The sequence below is a fragment of the Spermophilus citellus genome (assembly GCF_964194105.1).
Source record: "Spermophilus citellus genome assembly, chromosome: 12".
Taxonomy (NCBI): Eukaryota; Metazoa; Chordata; class Mammalia; order Rodentia; family Sciuridae; genus Spermophilus; species Spermophilus citellus.
This window is the reverse complement of record NC_138198.1, coordinates 38,931,449-38,952,090: the sequence shown is the minus strand read 5'-3', so window position 1 is coordinate 38,952,090 and position 20,642 is coordinate 38,931,449.

Sequence of the window (20,642 nt, the reverse complement as noted above, 5' to 3'; positions counted from 1 at the left end):
CTGGTGGCATTTGGGCAATCAGATCTTATCCCTTCCAGAAGAAAGGAACTTCTCTATAACCAAAGTAAACAAGCAGCCCGTGCTCCATTTTAGCACTTCCAGAAACAGGTAACTCACCCTTTTGCGGTTTTCAAATAGTCGATTCTGTCAGATGGAAAAAGTCTACTGAATTGTTACTTTAAAATGATGTGAGTTTGGATCCAAACTCCAAACGTCTTAGTTTGGACTAACAGCCTTTTAAAGCTGTCTTTAAAGGCTTCACATTTTTTTTCTATTACATTATTCAGAATAAAAGGAAGTGGTTCAGAAAGAAAAACATTTAAAAGAGTCAAAAGCATTTTAATAGTAGGGTCAGGAAACCACTGTGACAAGGTAGGGAGTCAGTATGGACTGAGGCTCCAGTCTCTCCCAACAGAGTCAGGTGGATCACCATCAGGTGGACTTCATCTTTTACAACATGAGAATAAGTGTGCGCTTACTACTGCCAGGTACGGAGTCAAATGGGGCACACCAAACCACTCTCTATGCTGAGATAATCCACGTTTTAGCTATTAATAGTCTATTTATTAATATCATCACTTTTATTTAGCCAATATACCATTCTTGCATAGTGCTAGTCTCTCAGTTAAATCTTATATAAATGTTCCTTTGCCCTCCTCCTTGATTTTTTTTAAATAATACAAAGCACCAGATATCAAGACTGTTGAGAATTTCAACAGAGCCATAATGTTTACTGCCTCCCCTAATCTCTCTGCAGTTTTCCCAATGATGGCCACCCCAAGATTTATTCTACTTGGTATCAATGGAAGCCCAGCCTGACAGGATAGTAGTAGCTCTTTCTGATAGTGGGATTGAATTTTTTCAGCACCCTCCCCTGGCTCATGCTGCCTGTATATCAGAGATTCACCTTATTTCTCTGCTCTTTTTCCACAACCGGCTTGAAAGTGGAATCTTTCCCAGAGCAACATACAATAGATTGCGACCTCCTAGAGGGATTCAACACGACAAAGAAGCACTAAGACAATTCCTCTCTCTCCCCTATTTTTGTCAATAGCTCCTATAAAACATCCAGATGTTCTGGCCCAGATGCCCAGAAGTGTACCCTCCCTAAAAGCTAAGGTCTCTTTCATCCTCAAGCTCATTTGAAGTTCCCCAGGAAGCCCCTCCCTGCTGCTGTCCTCAGATTATGCTAACATCCAATCCTTCCATGAAAGTCTAGCTCCTACTCTGCCAGACCCTGCTCCCAGATTAGGAGAAACTTCCCATCACTCTGGTCTCCTGAAGCACATCTTCACTTTCTGTCCGGGTAACCAAATCTAAGTCACTTCCCACTCTTGCCCTTGGACCTTTAACTCCATCTGCTGTGGAACAGGGGTGGCCATGGAATATCCCTGTCCCTCCAACCCCATGCCCACACCTGATTGACAGCTAGCTTCTCCTCTGCCAAGCCTTTCCCTAGCCCAGGATGGAAGGAGTCTACCAACCCCCACTAGAGACTAATATTGAACAGAACTGGTTTGTAATTTGCTAACTCTGGAGGTAGCAATCTATTGTATGCTGCTCTGCCTTATTAGGTCAAATCTCCCAGAGTCCTTCAGTGCTTCAAGCATGTTCAGATCATGGTATGATTAACTCCAGGATCTATAATGTCCTACCTCTTCTCCACAGTCCTATGTGACCATTCCTGGAAATGTATATGCCAATGAGAGGATGGATGGGTTTCACTGAGAGAATGTTTCTAAAAACCAGATTGCAGGGCCCAGGCCAAAAGTTTCTGATTCATTGAATCTCACTCAGAGTTTCCCAAGTGATACTGAAGCTGCTGATGTGAGAACTACTCTCTGTTAACCCATTAAGGGTTTAAAAGAAAAGCTCCAATGAGGAACACAGGGTTTCTAAAACAGTCTAATTAGTTAATCCACCTACATAATTAGACAATTTTCTACATTCCTGTAAAGGAATCCAGTTAAATAACTTTTAAGCAAATGTGTCATGATTAGCTGCTCAACACCCTTACTGTCAGTCACTTCTGAAGGACAGAGTCCTATGAAATGCACAAGTTGTTTAAACTGATAAAAGTGGCTAAGGGCAAAGCTGTTTAAAAGTATATTAATTCACATTATTCATCACATTCATGTTTATTTTAGTAAGAAAAAAAATCCATGCAGATAATCTACTTTGGGTTTTTCCAAAGCACCTTCTCTCAAGCTTTGGAACTGCCTCTGGAGGTAGAGTTCACACCAAGAACTTTCTAATGTGCCCATTGGAAATTGTGTAAGCTAATTCATACTTCACAAATTTCTTTCCATTTTGCAAAACTTCAAACCTAGAGAATGTTACAATAAGTAGCATGTGCTTTTCCCCTAGATTAAGTAATTATTTTGATACATCAGCACTCACTCATGAACTTTGTGTGTGTATAGCAACCACTGCTCAGTCATTTGAACATTGTGACATCACAGTAGATTAAATAATTCACCATGAAAACATTTATATTCTAACATAAAAATATTTTCTAAATAACTACAAAACCACTATTACAACTAAGAAAAATTCAGTATATAATCTAATATATATTTAAATGACTTCAGTTGTTTCTACAACCCCAAAATGCCTTGTTTAGAATTCTTATTTTTCTTTTTAATCTAGCATCCAAATTTTATGCATTGCATTTCACTGTTAAGTCTCCTAGTTTTTTAAATTCAAATATACCCTCTTCTATTTTTGCATTTCATTAGATAATTTTTCCTTTTTCTTAATGTATTATTTTTAGATATACATGAGAGTAGGTATATTTTGACATATTATACATATATGGGGCACAACCCATTACAGTTTTGATCCCATTCTTGTGATTGAACATGATGTGGAGTTACACTGGGCATCGACATATCATCAGACAGAACATTTGAACTTTGGTTTTCTGGGACTGGTTTATTTCACATAGCATGATATTCTCCAATTTTATCCATTAACTCGTAAATGCCATAATTTCATATTATTTATACCTGTGTAATATTCCCTTGTCGATGTGTTCCACAATTTATTTATCCATTCATCTGTTGAAGGGCACTTAGGTTGGGGCCATAGCTAGGCTATTGGGAACTGAGCTTCTATAAATAATGATGTGGTTGTGTCACTGTAGTATGCTTATTTTAAGTCTTTTGGGTATAAGCCAAGGAATGGAGTAACTGGGTCAAACGTTGGTTCCATTCCGAGTTTTCTAAGGAATCTTCATACTGCTTTCCAGAGTGGTTGCACCAATTTGCAGTTCTACCAGCAATACCTGAGCGAACCTTTTAACCCACATCCTTGCCAGCATTTATTGTTACCTGTATTCTTAATAATGGCCATTCTGATTGGAGTGAGATGGACTCTCAGTGTATTTTTAATTTGTATTTCTATTTTTTGATCATTCATATTTCTTCTTCTGTAAAGTGCCTGTTCCATTCATTTGCCCATTTATTGATTGGATTATTTGTTGTTTTGGTATTAAGTTGTTTGAGTTCTTTATATATCCTGGAGATTAATGCTCTATGTGACATACAGGGAAATTTTCTCCCATTCTGTAGACTCTCTGTTCACATTCTTCATTCTTTCCTTTGCTGTGAAGAAGCTTATTAACTTAATGCCATTTATTGCTTCTTGATTTTAGTTCTTGAGCTTTAGGAGTCTTATTGAGGAGGCCTATTCCTGAGCCAATATGATGGAGAGTTTACTTTTTCTTCTATTAGACTCAGGGTCTCTGACCTAATTCCAAGGTCCTTGATCCACATTGAATTGAGTTTTGTGCAGGTTAGATATAGGGGATCAATTTCAAACTACTACATATGGATTTCCAGTTTTCCCAATACCATTTGTTGAAGAGGCTATCTTTTCTCCAATGTATGTTTATGATGCCTTTGTCCAATATAAAGATAACTGTATATATGTGGGTATGTCTCTGTGTCTTCTATTCTGTTCCATTGGTCTTCGATTCTGTTTTTGTGCCAATACCCTGCCATTTTTGTTACTATACCTCTGTAATATAATTTGAGATCTGGTATTGTGATGCCTCCCGCATTACTTTTCTTTTTAAGGACTGATTTGGCTATTTTGGGGTCTCATTTTTCCAAATCAACTTCATGACTGCTTATTCTATTTTTATGAAACACATCATTGGAACTTTAATGGGAACTGCATTAAATGTGTATAGCATTTTTGGTAGTGTGGCCATTTTGGCAATATTAATTCTGCCTATCCAAGAACATGGGAGGTCTTGCCATTTTCTAAGGTCTTCTTACTGCATAACTTTAACACACCTCTCGTCACTAGATAGATCCTCCAAACAAAAACCAAATAAAGAAGCTATAGAGGGGCTGGAGATGTGGCTCAAGCCGTAGCGCGCTCGTCTGGCATGCGTGCGGCCCGGGTTCGATCCTCAGCACCACATGCCAACAAAGATGTTGTGTCTGCCGAGAACTAAAAAATAAATATTAAAAATTCTCTCTCTCTCTCTCTCTCTCTCTCTTTAAAAAAAGAAGCTATAGAACTAATGAATATAATTAATAATTTAGATTTAACAGCATATATGCATATAATATTTCATCAAATATTGAATATACTTTCTTCTCAGCAGCATATGTATCCTTCTCTAAAATAGATCATATCTGAAGCCACAAAGCATCTCTTAGCAAATACAAAAAAAATAGATAATACCTTACAGTCTATCAAATAATAATGGAATAAAAATAGAAATCAGCAACAAAATAAAAAATAGAAGCTACTCTAACACCTGGAAACTAAATAATACACTATTGAATGATCAATAGATAGTAGAATAAATCATGATGAAATAAAAAATACTTAGAGGTAAATGAGAACTGTGACACAACTTATCAAAATCTCTGGGACACTGTGAAGACAATTCTAGGAGGAAAGTTCATTACACTGAGTGTAATCTTTTAAAAATAGAAAGTCACCATATAAAATAACTTAACATTACATCTCAAAGCCCTGGAAAAACAATAGATCAATAGATCAAAAGCAGTTTAAGACTGGAAATAATTAAAATCAGATAAAATTGAAATGAAAAAAATCAAAATACAAAGATGGTTTTTTGAAAAAAATAAATAAAATCAATAAACCTTTAAGCAAGCTAATGAAGAAAAAGAGAGAAAAAACTCAAATCACTAAAATTTGTGATAAAAAGGGAAATATCATCATGAATACTGTTGAATACAGATTATAATAAAAAAGTTTTGAAAATCTATATTTGAATAAAATAGAGAATCATGATGACATTGACAAATTTCTAGAGAAATATGACCTACCCAAATTCAACCAGGAAGACATAAAATTTAAACAGATCAATTTCAAGAAATAAATTGAAGATGCCATCAAAAGCCTACCAAGAAAAGAAAAACTCAAGACCAGATGGATTCTCAGCCAAGTTCTACAAGACATTCAAAGAAAAACTTAGACAATACTCCTCAAATTATTCCATGAAATAGAAAAGGAGGAAGCCCTTCCAAACTCATTCTGTGACGCAAGTATCACCCTGATACCAAAATCAGACAAAGACACATGAAGGATAAAAAACTTTACATCAGTATCCCTCATGAAGATATATGCAAAAATTCCTAACAGAATTCTTGAAATCACATACAAAACCATATTAAAAAGATAGTGTACCGGGGCTGGTAGAATGCCTGCCTCACACTCTTGAGGCACTTGGTTCGATTCTCAGCACCACATAAAAATAAATAAATAAAATTGTATCCATCTACAACTTAAAACCAATATATATATGAAGATAGTGTACCATAATCAAATGGGGTTCATTCCAGGGATACAAGGTTGATTCAACATATGAAAATCAATAAATGTATAATTCAACACATCAACCAACTTAAAGACAAGAATCACATAATTATCTCAAGACACGCAGAAAAAGCATTTGACAGGATTCAGCATCCATTCGTGTTCAAAACAGTAGAAAAACTAGGGATAGTAGGAACATACCTCAACATTGTAAAAGCTATATATGCCAACCCTAAAGCCAACATCATTCTAAATGGAGAAAAACTGGAAGCATTCCCTCTAAAAACTGGAACAAGACAGAGATGCCCTCTTTGACCACTTGTAGTCAACACAGTCCTTGAAACCCTAGCTAAAACAATTAGAAATTTGGTATTTGTTTTTTAGGGATTGGCTAGCTTCACTAAGCATAATCTGCTCTAGTGCCATCCATTTCCCTGCAAAATCCATGGTTTGTCATTTTTTAGTGCTGCATAATACTCCATGGTGTATAAATGCCACATTTTTTTTTATCCATTCATCCATTGAAGGACATCTGGGTTGGTTCCACAGTCTAGCTATTGTGAATTGTGCTGCTATGAACATCGATGTGGCAGTATCCCTGTAGTACGCTCTTTTAAGGTCTTCAGGGAATAGTCCGAGAAGGGCAATAGCTGGGTCAAATGGTGGTTCCATTCCCAGCGTTCCCAGGAATCTACATGCTGCTTTCCAAATTGGCCGCACCAATTTGCAGTCCCACCAGCAATGTACAAGTGTACCCTTTTCCCCACATCCTTGCCAGCACTTGTTGTTGTTTGACTTCATAATGGCTGCCAATCTTACTGGAGTGAGATGGTATCTTAGGGTGGTTTTGATTTGAATTTCTCTGACTGCTAGCGATGCTGAGCATTTTTTCATGTACTTGTTGATTGATTGTATGTCCTCCTCTGAGAAGTGTCTGTTCAGGTCCTTGGCCCATTTGTTGATTGGGTTATTTGTTATCTTATTGTCTAATTTTTTGAGTTCTTTGTATACTCTGGATATTAGGGCTATATCTGAAGTGTGTGGAGTAAAGATTTGTTCCCAGGATGTAGGCTCCCTATTTACCTCTCTTATTGTTTCTTTTGCTGAGAAAAAACTTTTTAGTTTGAGTAAGTCCTATTTGTTGATTCTAGTTATTAACTCTTGTGCTATGGGTGTCCTATTGAGGAATTTGGAGCCCAACCCCACAGTATGTAGATCGTAGCCAACTTTTTCTTCTATCAGACGCCGTATCTGTGATTTGATATCAAGCTCCATGATCCATTTTCAGTTAACTTTTGTGCATGGTGAGAGAAAGGGATTCAGTTTCATTTTGTTGCATATGGATTTCCAGCTTTCCCAGCACCATTTGTTGAAATGCTATCCTTCCTCCATTGCATGCTTTTAGCCCCTTTATCAAATATAAGATAGTTGTAGTTTTGTGGATTGGTCTCTGTGTCCTCTATTCTGTACCATTGGTCCACCCGCCTGTTTTGGTACCAGTACCATGCTGTTTTTGTTACTATTGCTCTGTAGTATAGTTTGAGGTCTGGTATCACTATACCGCCTGATTCACACTTCCTGCTTAGAGTTGTTTTTGCTATTCTGGGTCTTTTATTTTTCCATATGAATTTCATGATTGCTTTATCTATTTCTACAAGAAATGCCATTGGGATTTTGTTTGGCATTGCATTAAACCTATAGAGAACTTTTGGTAATATCGCCATTTTGATGATGTTAGTTCTTCCTATCCATGAACAGGGTATATTTTTCCATCTTCTAAGGTCTTCTTCTATTTCTCTCTTTAGGGTTCTGTAGTTTTCATTGCATAAGTCTTTCACCTCTTGTTAGGTTGATTCCCAAGTATTTTTTTTTTTGAGGATATTGTGAATGGAGTGGTTGTCCTCATTTCCGTTTCAGAGGATTTGTAGCTGATATACAGGAATGCCTTTGATTTATGCATGTTGATTTTATACCCTGCCACTTTGCTGAATTCATTTATTAGCTCTAATAGTTTCTTTGTAGACCCTTTTGGGTCTTCTAGGTATAGAATCATGTCATCTGCAAATAGTGATAATTTAAGTTCTTCTTTTCCTATTTTTATGCCTTTAATTTCTTTCGTCTTTCTAATTGCTCTGTCCAGTGTTTCAAGAACTATGTTGAACAGAAGTGGTGAGAGAGGGCATCCCTGTCTTGTTCCAGATTTTAGAGGGAATTCCTTCAATTTTTCTCCATTCAGAAATATGCTAGCCTGAGGCTTAGCATAGATTGCTTTTACAATATTGAGGTATGTTCCTGTTATCCCTAGTTTTTCTGGAGTTTTGAACATAAAGCGATGCTGTACTTTGTCAAATGCTTTTTCTGCATCTATCGAGATGATCATATGGTTCTTATCTTTAAGTCTATTGATGTGGTGAATAACATTTATTGATTTCCGTATATTGAACCAGCCTTGGATCCCCGGGATGAATCCTACTTGATCATGATGCACAATTTTTTTGATATGTTTTTGTATCCGATTCACCAGAATTTTATTGAGGATTTTTGCATCTAGGTTCATTAGAGATATTGGTCTATAGTTTTCTTTCTCTGAGGTGTCTTTGTCTGGTTTAGGAATCAGGGTGATGTTGGCCTCATAGAATGAATTTGGAAGAGCTCCCTCTTTTTCTATTTCCTGAAGTAGCTTGAAAAGTATTGGTATTAGTTCCTCTTTAAAGGTTTTGTAAAACTCTGCTGTTTACCCATCGGGTCCTGGGCTTTTCTTAGTTGGTAGTCTTTTGATGGTTTCTTCTATTTCCTCAATTCATATTGGTCTGTTTAGGTTGTCTATATCCTCCTGATTCAATCTGGGCAGATCATATGACTTAAGAACTTTATTGATGCCTTCACTATTTTCTATTTTATTGGAGTATAAGGATTCAAAATAATTTCTGATTATCTTCTGTATTTCTAAAGTGTCTGTTGTGATATTGCCTTTTTCATCCAGTATGCTAGTAATTTGAGTTCTCTCTCTCCTTCTCTTCGTTAGCATGGCTAAGGGTCTGTCGATTTTATTTATTTTTTCAAAGACCAACTTTTAGTTTTGTCAATTTTTTCAATTGTTTCTTTTATTTCAATTTCATTAATTTCAGCTCTGATTTTAATTATTTCTTGCCTTCTACTTCTTTTGCTGTTGTTTTGCTCTTCTTTTTCTAGGATTTTGAGATGAAGTATGAGATCATTTATTTGTTAGTTTTTTCTTTTTTTAAGGAATGAACTCCAAGCAATGAATTTTCCTCTTAGAACTGCTTTCAATGTGTCCCATAGATTCCAATATGTTGTGTCTGTGTTTTCATTTATCTCTAAGAAGTTTTTAATTTCCTCCTTGATGTCTTCTGCTGAGGGCCACTGCCAAGTAGGAATGACGCATTGAAATTTCCTTGCCAGCGTACCCCATGTTAAATGGACTTGCCTTGGAATTTCGCTGTTGACATTGCATGTGTGTTTGAGAAATGTGACCCTGCTCAAGGCCGAGGGTGGATCCAGGATTAGGGTGTATCCTGCAGGTTTGAGGATGTATCCTGCTCCTTGGGTTTAGGGCGTTCCCGGTTTAAAACAAGTTTAAGGAGTTCCCAGTTTAAGACAATATGGGTTTTAGGGAAGTTCAAGGTTGAAGATTATTGCTGCTGGGAATAGGGCGTTCCTGCTGCCTGAGTTCCCGTTGAGTTCTCATGAGATTCAGAAATTATTTGGAAAAAAGCCTCGTGGAGTAGGTGAATTGGCCGGTGGCAGAACTGGGATTTCCCCAGAACGTGTGTGTAGAGGCCGGTGTGAGTTCGGGAATAAAGAATTGCTGATTGAATCGACAAAGCTGTGTGGTGGCTCATGATCTTGTGCCCAGCCAAGACTGCGGCAGTCTTCTATAACCCATTGATCATTCAGTAACCTATTGTTCATTCTCCAAGTGATGCATGATTTTTCCTTCCTTCTTTTATCGTTGATTTTCAGTTTTGTTCCATTATGATCAGATAAGATGCATGGTATTATCTCTACTCCTTTATACTGTCTAAGAGTTGCCCTGTGACATAATATATGATCTATTTTTGAGAAGGATCCATGTGCTGCTGAGAAAAAAGTGTAACTACTTGATGTTGGGTGGTATATTCTATATATGTCAATTAAGTCTAGGTTATTAATTGTGTTATTGAGTTCTATAGTTTATTCAACTTTTGTTTGGAAGATCTGTCCAGTGGTGAGAGAGGTGTGTTGAAGTCTCCCATAATTATTGTATGGTGGTCTATTAGACTCTTAAACTTGAGAAGAGTTTGTTTGATGAACATAGCTGGGATCTTAAGAGTGATTAGACATAATTTTGAAGATATAAGGATTCTCATGTAACATGAAAGCAAATTCTGCCACAGGTTAAAATTTTAACAACTAATTTGTATTGTAAGATAACATGGATGCATGACAGGAAAAAAGAAAATCACTGAGCTCACAATGGAATATAATCAAGACTTCCAGTCTCATTCCTCAAAAGAATCTATTCTTTCTGTGACAGTAGCCTCTAAGATGGTTGCCAATGACCTGTGACTCAAAGAATTCGTGCCCTTGGGTAATCTCCTCTTACACAACATTGGAGTGAACCATGCAACCAATAGGATATTGCAGAAGTGACAGTATGTGATTTTCAAAGTTTAGTCATAAAAGACATTTCTGCTCCACAACACCCTCCCTTCTTCATCATTCGTCCTGGAGGAAGCCAGACACCATGTTGTGAAGACACTGCAGCAGCCCCTGGAGAGGCCACATGGGAGGAAGTGATGCCTCCTGACTCATATTTCCATGCTGGAAGCAAATGAATGGTCTAGCACACATGAAGCCTTCAGAAGACAACCAGCCTCCCTGCAACTTTAGGAGAGACTCAAATCCAGAGCCACGCAACTATGTGGCTCCCAAATACCTGACACATGGAAACTGTGTAAAATAATAAATAACTATTATTCTAAGTCACTAAGTTTGGATTAATTTGTTGTGTACAACATATAACGTCACACCTTCCTATTGGCAATTATTTTTATTGGTAAGGCACTGAATTTACAGACTGAGGACCTCATCACAATATTGGATATTCTCATCCAAGTGAGAACTCCTATCTTACTTGTTAGTTCAAGAATATTTTGACCAGATAATTTAAGTTTTATTCCCTTTAGATCTGGCATATTTCCCTTATTATTATTGTTATTATATTACTTTCCATTATATTCTCAAAAGTATGTTGATGCTATCAATTTGAATAGTATTAATTTTTTATCCAGATATCTCACTGAATTCTGTGATTTTCCTAATAGCTAGATAACTGTTTTGGATGTCTTAAGGTATATAATCATATGATCTGCAAACAATATTTTGTTTTATCATTGGCTGAGATAGATAGTAAATATTAGCTGTAACAACACAGTACCGTAGAAGATATTATAGGCCATCAGTATTCATCAATTTGATTTCTTCCATTATTCTGAAGAGTCATGTAGCTGGAGTCTGCCACCTTTCCCATTTTGGTTACAATGGTTAACATTTTTATTTTATAGCATCTCAGTTTAATATAAATATAAATGATTAGTTTTTTAAATTAAACCAAATCAAACCTTGCTGTTCAAGTTCTTTATAAAATGACTAAAAAATGTAAGAGAGGACAGCCATTGTTTTCATACTTCATCATCTTTCATTTATTACACTTAATGAAGGCCTTTAACCAAAAGACTTCATTATCTCCCTAACCCACAGAAAGCACAAATTAGGATTGCACAAATAAATAGAAACATGCTTCTAAATAAAAAGGACTAAAATTGAAAGAGAGCAACATCTTGATATCATGTCAGAAAAGATAATCTTCCCAAATCATTTTTCCTTTTACTAACTTTCAAAAGTAATAACATTCCTAAAATATTAAAGTTGAGAAATAAATTTTCAAAATGAAACCAGATAAGGAGGAAGCAGGGGGTATATTTTTGAGACCCAGGAAAATGAGAAAGCAACACTACAACTGATAAATTGATTTTTAATAATGTTAGGAGCTCAAACCCTCTCTCTCCATTGTGCTGCATTAGGGAATACACCAGCAGGTGTTAGAACACCCTCCATGGATTTTCAATTTCGTTATTATATTCGCGGTGAAAGATGGAAAGCCAAAATAACAGCCAGGTAAGTAAAAGATTCATTACCCAGAGTTGTTTGTGTCGTTTTTTTTCCTTATCTATGCCAAGCAGAAGAACAACTAGCGCTTTATACAGAAGGCAAAATGAGCACCTAAGAGTTGGAGATCCCGCATTTTACAGACTCTAATTCTAGAAACATATCTTGCACACAAATGATAATTCTGCTTGAGAAGACCCTTTTCTATGTTTTACAGGCGAACGTTATGCCAAGACTTTCCAAAGTGACTTATCGCAATGCCAGATTTCTAAGCAGGTTTGATCAACACTAGCAGAATCGTCTCACACCAAACATTACAGAATTTCCATGAGTACAGACCGTGACGAGTACATGGAAGCTGGCTTTTCCTGTGCTTAACTGGAAACCACAGACGTGTTCAGCTCAAACCTTTTCAAGTCTCAACATCTGTTATGAACATGATGGAAAACAATAGACTTGGGAAATTGGATTTCATTCAATACTAATTTCAGTGGCCTGACTTAATGTGGTTACACAATTCATATGAATAATGGCAGGAACAAGAAACACTGATGCAGACAAGGAAATTTTGTGGTTGTAGGAACTTGGCTGATTTGGAATCCACACTTATTACTCTGCAAAGCATTCTGCTCAGAGGCCCAGCTATGCCCTTCAGAAGCACAGGGTAAGATTTGCTGCAGTGTCTCATTCAACAACTAAGGAAAGAGGGCTTCATCTTTACTTCATATACCATCTGCACTGGGCTTAAATGATTCCCTTTGAAATAAATACTTGATTAATTTCCCGTATTCCCTGTAAGAAATTCATTCAACATTGACACCAACAATATTATTTATTTTTATATGAATAGATTCTCCTTAATTTTTGTTTAACAGATGTATCGAGGTTTTGGCATTAACAATTCAACCATATTTCCTTTGTAGAAATTGTCCCTTCCTCTTTTATTGCTACTGAACTAAAATTAACAGAGTGCCTTAAATTTTTGCCTTATGTTGCAATGAAGTCCGACAACACATGTCTGAAAAATAAACTTCCTTTAAATGTGACTGGCAAGTTAAGACCATAAATACCCAAGCTATATCATAAATATATTTCTGGAAGTTGGATGTATCTCAATAATCTCAGTCTTCATGGGGCTGAAATATAATACCTTTTTTTTCAGGAGATGTTCTAATATTAATGACTTTGGGAGATATTTGTTTGAAAAAGGAAAGAAATAAACTTAAGGAAACAATATGATCCAGAGGATTTGTAGAGTTGCTGGACATGGAACACAGGGCTTTGCACAGGCTAAGGGAACATTCTACATCTGAGCTATACCTCCAGTAAGAAAGATACATTTCCAAAAACACTTTTTTAAGAAAAAAAATAATATAGAACAAATAAATAATATGACTCATGAATGACTTATTTCAATTTATGGGGAAAAAACTCAAAAACCAAGAACAGATTGTTTAACTTTTCAACTTAGCAGACCAATTTCCGTTAATATCTCATAAAATGGAAATTATACTCAGACTTTTAAGATTACTGAAAATTCAGGAAGGAATCAGAGTCAAACACAGGATTGCAAGTAAAATAAGATCATCAGTATCTGTTTGGGAGGAGTATAACACTGATGGTATCTCTAGGCAGCTGAGAACAGAATCTTCTAGGATATAAATTGACATGAAGTTTTAATTTTGTAGACCCTCAATTTGTTGAATTTCTTTCCCTGTGGGTTGTCCATGCTCAAAACAATCTTGACTCCTATTGGTGACATCATCAGTAAAAACCAGCTTTCTAGGGGCATTTGGACTAGTTCTCAAGCTTATCTTCACTTTTATTCCTCTTTGAGCAAAAAGTCCTCCCTCTGAGAGCACTAGATGAAAAGAGACTGGCTTCTCCAGTAAGTGCCACCACTGTGAAGTTTGCCTTGGGAAATAAGTTGAGACCTTTTGGGAATGAAGTATTCTGATGACCCTGAATGCTGGTTCTCTAGGTGGCAAAGCAGACACCTGCAGTCCTTGTGAAGACAAGTCCAAATCCTTCTGCAAGCAAGCTTTTTCAACACAACATTTAGCAATTTTTTCATTCAATCTTTGAGCATATGTGTTGGTTTCAGTAACCTTGACAAATAGATCATCAGGGAAAAAATGCTTTGGAAAGCATATTTGCCATTTATGTCACAACGAGAGTTATGTTTCATTTCACATGGTTAGTCATTGATTAGTAGTTTTAAACACTGAAATACTTTGAGATACATTCCCTTAGACCCTCTAAATATGATACAACCACAGCTCTCAGTGTTACGTGAATAGCCAACACCTCCTGATGCAGAGTAATTGGAACTAGAATAATGGGTCTTCAACTAGACTCTAATGGATTTTGAACGTTACACCTCCCTAGATGGCCTTCTCTTTTGCAAAATCTATACCCAACATCCTTCAATTCTCCAGTAGAGTGCTATTATAATATTGCAGAAAAGTAAATGCTAGAGGTTTCCCATGACATGGACTATATCTGGAGCACACATCTCTTGCATTTTTGCTGACTCCTTGGTAAGAATGCTCTAATTGATTGCATACTATTGACAGCCATATTTATTTATTTCTTCAACAAATAACTGAAGGCTATTGGAAAATGCCAGTAACTAAACAATAACTATACATATTCATGCTCTAGAAAAGAAAGTACATAGTGGGGACACCCAGCCTAATCATGGCAGAAGAAGCAAAATGAGGAAAGGAAGTCAGATAAAGTACTGACAGAGTCATTTAACTGGAACCTGAAGGGTGATATAGGAAAAACACAATATTAAAAAAAAAGAGGAAGAGTACAGGAGTAGAATTTTTCCTATGCACAGAACATGTATAATATGTTCTGTTCCTATGAATCCCATAAACCAAAACAAGATGGTATCACTGCCCAGCATATTTTTTATCATACTATTAATTGCTATTAGTGTTAACTGTGGACTTATCAGAAAGAAGGAACTTATTATTTAGTACAAATAGGAGGTTATCCTGCAGTATAAAATTTTAATATTCCCCCAAATTGTAATGTTGGAATATGTACCAGGAATGCTTTTAGTGGCCTACTGGTTTCATTTATGCAATTAATTTTCTGAACAATGAGTAAGAAAACAATGATAATTTCATCATTTTTGACTCTTAAGTGAGGAAATAAGGGGAGGGAACATGGCCGTCGACGAGAAAGCAGTGACTCTAATGTCTCCACAGTAACGAGATCAAAAAGACCCTTTGGAACAGCGGCAGTCTTCACACTGAGGAACTTCTAGCAAAATTGCATGAAGAGGGGTCCTGCCGGGATCTGGTAGGTCTATTAGAAGTGTCGGTTTGTGGCCGCTGGGACTCGGGGCCCAGGGACTGTGGTACTTGCCGGCCGTCGCCTCCCCGGCCCCGGGCGCCGCTGGAACGCGAGCCAGAAAAACACGGACCGGGCTGCGGCGCGGCTGGCTAGAAGCCGGGAACGCCGGGGGCGGAGAGAGCGACCAGGGCAGCGCTGGCTGTGGAGGCCGTGGAGGAGAGAGGCGAGGGAGCTCGAGGCAGAGACACACCGGAGAGAGCGAGCCAGCACCCCGCCATCATCCCGAAATAGCGAGAAGAGGAAGATGGCGGCGGGAAGTGAGTAAGCCTCTCCGTGTTCCATGCCCCGCACAGCCGTGTCTGAAAAGCTGAGACTGACAGCGGCGACTCAGCATTAAGCCATCCAGCCGAGGCGGCTGGTCAGCCTTTCTCATCCTGCGGAGGTGGATGCCTGCCGGGCCTTCGTGGGTAGTGGCCGCAGGGTCCAGGCGGGGCTTGGGAGACAGTGGGGACCCGCCCGTGGCGTTGGTCACCCGGCAGGGGGAGGCGAACTGTCACCGTTTGCGGAGGACACCACTGTGGCGGAGGGCTGGAGTCGCAGGGCTGCGGCACAGGAAATAACTTCATTGAAGCCTGCTGCTACAGGTGTATGGACCCCTGGATTTCCCTCTCCATGCATCGGGGAAAACTTAAGAGCCCCTCCCAGCTCTCCCGTGAGTGCTACAGCCAGCCCGAGGGAGTCAGAGGTGGTGCGGGACTGCCGCTCCCGCCAGGGCTGACTGCTGAGGTCTCTTGCACCAGCTACGGGGTTGTGGCTACCAGAGGGCAAGCAATATTCGCTGAGGATTCTCAGCACCAAGCTCTACAATCTTAGGGTCTGAGGGAATGGCAATCTGGAGGAGTGAGCCCAGTCGTTCATGAAAACAGGGCTCCCGGGAGCAGCAGACCTGGCCTATAGCCAGTACTGTGGTGAGAGGGGCCTGGCTAGAGGAAAAGTAAAAGGGATTGGACACAAGAGGAGGCCCTAGGCACTCAGGTTTGGAGACTCGCCCAGTCTGGGAGGAGCTGCTGCACAGTGATTGGTTCCCGCGTACTGACGGGAAAGACTTGACCTGGTGGGCACAGCGCCACCTAGTGGAAGAGAAGTTAATCAAACTCTAAGAAGGCATTTATTAGGTTATTTTTTTTTTTTCTTGATTGGGGTTTTTCTTTCATCATCATTTTTCTATCTTGTTTTTTTTCTTTTCTCTTTTTTTCTTCTTTCTCTTCTAATCTTAATTTTAATTTTTTAAATTATTATTAATATTTTTTTAAAATTTTTGTTCTTTTTTAGTTCCTATTTCTTTCTTCTTTTGTCTTTTCATTTTTCTTATCCCCCTTCCTTGAATTCTACCTGCCTACTCTCATTCTCCTTAGTGACTTCTCTCCTTCCCTTCTAATACCTTTCCTCCCTAGCAGCAAATAAATTTATAGGAATAAACAGTAACTCAGCAGTCAATCAGAACAAGAAGCAACATGAGCGGCTTCAAGAAACAAGGAAGAAAAGGAGTACAAACAATGCAGGACAGCCTAAATATTCAGGAGGACCTAGAGTCATCAGAAAAATGGTCATATAAAGACCTCAAGGAACACCTTAGACAGATGGAATGGAACATCAAAGAGGATACAAGACAGCAAATTCAAGCAGCGAAAGAACACATTGAGAATGAGTTACATAAACACCTAAAAGAAGAAGTTAAGCATCTTTATCAGGAGATAGAGATTATAAAGAATAATCAAACAATAATTCTAGAAATGAAGGAAACGATAAACCAGATTAAAAACTCAATTGAGAGTATCACTAACAGAGTGGAACAAGTAGAAACCAGAATGTCAGATAATGAAGACAAAATATACCATCTTGAAAAGAGTCTAGCCACCTCAGAAAGGCTGGTAAAAAATCACGAGAAAAACATCCAAGATATAAGGGATAACATGAAGAAACCAAACTTACGAGTCATCAGGATAGAAAAGGTACAGAGATTCAAACCAAGGGAATGAGAATCCTGCTGAATGAAATAATTACAGAAAACTTTCCAGAAATACAAAAGGAAACAGATATACAAATTAAAGATGCATACAGGACACCGAGCACACAAAATCACAGTAGACCAACGCCAAGACACATTGTTATGAAGATATCCAATATACAGAACAAAGAGAAAATATTAAAAGCTACAAGAGAAAGGAGACAGATTACATTTAGGGGTAAACCAATACGGTTAACAACGGACTTTTCATCACAGACACTGAAAGCAAGAAGGTCATGGAACAATGTATTTCAAACACTGAAAGACAATGGATGCCAACCAAGAATTCTGTATCCAGCAAAATTAAGCTTCAGGTATGACAACGAAATAAAGATCTTTCATGATAAACAAAAGTTAAAAGAATTTGCAGCCAGAAAACCTGCATTACAAAGCATTTTGAGCAAAACACTACACGAGGAAGAAATGAAAAACAATAACCAAAACCATCAGTGGGAAGTGTCTCAGTAAAGACAGAGGGCGAGGGGAAAGATAATCACGGAGAAACAAACTAAATATTTTAAAAAAAAAAGGATAAACAATCAAACATGGATGGAAGTTCAAACCATATATCAATAGTAACTCTGAATGTTAATGGCGTAAACTCTCCAATAAAGCGACATAGGCTGGTATCATGGATTAAAAAAACAAATCCAACAATATGCTGCCTCCAGGAGACACATCTGATTGGAAAAGACATACACAGGCTGAAGGTGAAAGGATGGGAAAAAATATACCACGCACACAGTTCTCGTATACAAGCAGGAGTGGCCATCCTCATATCGAATAAAATCGACTTCAAGACTAAGTTAATCAAAAGGGATAAAGAAGGGCATTATATACTGTTAAAAGGAACCATTCACCAACAAGACATAACAATTATCAATATTTATGCACCAAACAATGGTGCTGCGACATTCATAAAACAAATTCTCCTCAAGTTCAAGAATCAAATAGACCACAACACAATAATTATGGGTGACTTCAACACACCTCTTTCACCATTGGACAGATCCTCCAAACAAAAATTGAATAAAGAAACTATAGAACTCAATATCACAATCAACAACCTAGACTTAACTGACATATATAGAATCTATCAACCATCATCAAATGGATATACTTTTTTCTCAGCAGCACATGGATCCTTCTCAAAAATAGACCATATATTATGCCATAGGGCAACCCTCAGTAAATATAAAGGGGTGGAGATAATACCATGCATTTTATCTGATCATAATGGAATGAAACTGGAAATCAATGATAAAAGAAGGAAGGAAAAATCCTACATCACATGGAAAATGAACAATATGTTACTGAATGATCAATGGGTTACAGAAGACATAAAGGAGGAAATTAAAAAATTCTTAGAGATAAATGAAAATACAGACACAACATATCGGAATCTATGGGACACAATGAAAGCAGTTTTAAGAGGAAAATTCATCGTCTGGTGGTCATTCCTCAAAAAAAGAAAAAAACAACAAATAAATGAGCTCACACTTCATCTCAAAGCCCTAGAAAAGGAAGAGCAAAACAACAGCAAATGTAGCAGAAGGCTAGAGATAATTAAAATTAGAGCGGAAATCAATGAAATTGAAACAAAAGAAACTACTGAAAAAATTAACAAAACTAAAAGTTGGTTCTTCGAAAAAATAAATAAGATCGACAGACCTTTAGCCATGCTAACGAAGAGAAGAAGAGAGAGAACTCAAATTACTAACATACGGGATGAAAAAGGCAATATCACAACAGATGCTACAGAAATACAGAAGACAATAAGAAATTATTTTGAAAACCTATATTCCAACAAAATAGAAGATAGTGAAGACATCGATAAATTTCTTAAGTCATATGATTTTCCCAGACTGGGTCAGGAGGATACACACCATTTGAACAGACCAATATCAATGGATGAAATTGAAGAAGCCATCAAAAGACTACCAACCAAGAAAAGCCCAGGACCGGATGGGTATACAGCGGAGTTTTACAAAACCTTTAAAGAAGAATTAAAACCAATACTTTTCAAGTTATTTCAGGAAATAGAAAAAGAGGGAGCTCTGTCAAATTCATTCTATGAGGCCAACATCACCCTGATTCCGAAACCAGACAAAGACACCTCAAAGAAAGAAAACTACAGACCAATATCTCTAATGAACCTAGATGCAAAAATCCTCAATAAAATTCTGGCGAATCGAATACAAAAACACATCAAAAAAATTGTGCACCATGACCAAGTAGGATTCATCCCTGGGATGCAACGATGGTTCAACATACGGAAATCAATAAATGTTATTCACCACGTCAATAGACTTAAAGATAAGAACCATAGGATCATCTCGATAGATGCAGAGAAAGCATTTGACAAAGTACAGCATCCCTTTATGTTCAAAACATTAGAAAAATTAGGGATAACAGGAACTTACCTTGACATTGTAAAAGCTATCTAAGCTAAGCCTCAGGCTAGTGTCATTCTGAATGGACAAAAGTTGAAGGCATTCCCTCTAAAATCTGGAACAAGACAGAGATGCCCTCTATCTCCACTTCTATTCAATATAGTTCTCGAAACACTGGCCAGAGCAATTAGACAGACGAAAGAAATTAAAGGCATAAAAATTGGAAAAGAAGAACTTAAATTATCAATATTTGCAGATGACATGATTCTATACCTAGAAGACCCAAAAGGGTCTACAAAGAAACTACAAGAACTAATAAATGAATTCAGCAAAGTGGCAGAATATAAAATCAACACGCATAAATCAAAGGCATTTCTGTATATCAGCGACAAAACTTCTGAAACGGAAATGAGGAAAACACTCCATTCACGATATCCTCAAAAAAAATAAAATACTTGGGAATTAACCTAACAAAAGAGGTGAAAGATTTATATAATGAAAACTACAGAACCCTAAAGAGAGAAGTTGATGAAGATCTTAGAAGATGGAAAAACATACCCTGTTTATGGATAGGCAGAACTAACATCATCAAAATGGCGATATTACCAAAAGTTCTTTATAGGTTTAATGCAATGCCAATCAAAATCCCAACGGCATATCTTGTAGAAATTGACAAAGCAATCATGAAATTCATATGGAAAAATAAAAGACCCAGAATAGCAAAAGCAATTCTAAATAGGAAGTGTGAATCAGGTGGTATAGCGATACCAGATTTCAAACTATATTACAGAGCAATAGTGACAAAAACAGCATGGTACTGGTAGAAAAACAGGCGGGTGGACCAATGGTATAGAATAGAGGACACAGAGACTAATCCACAAAGTTACAACTATCTTATA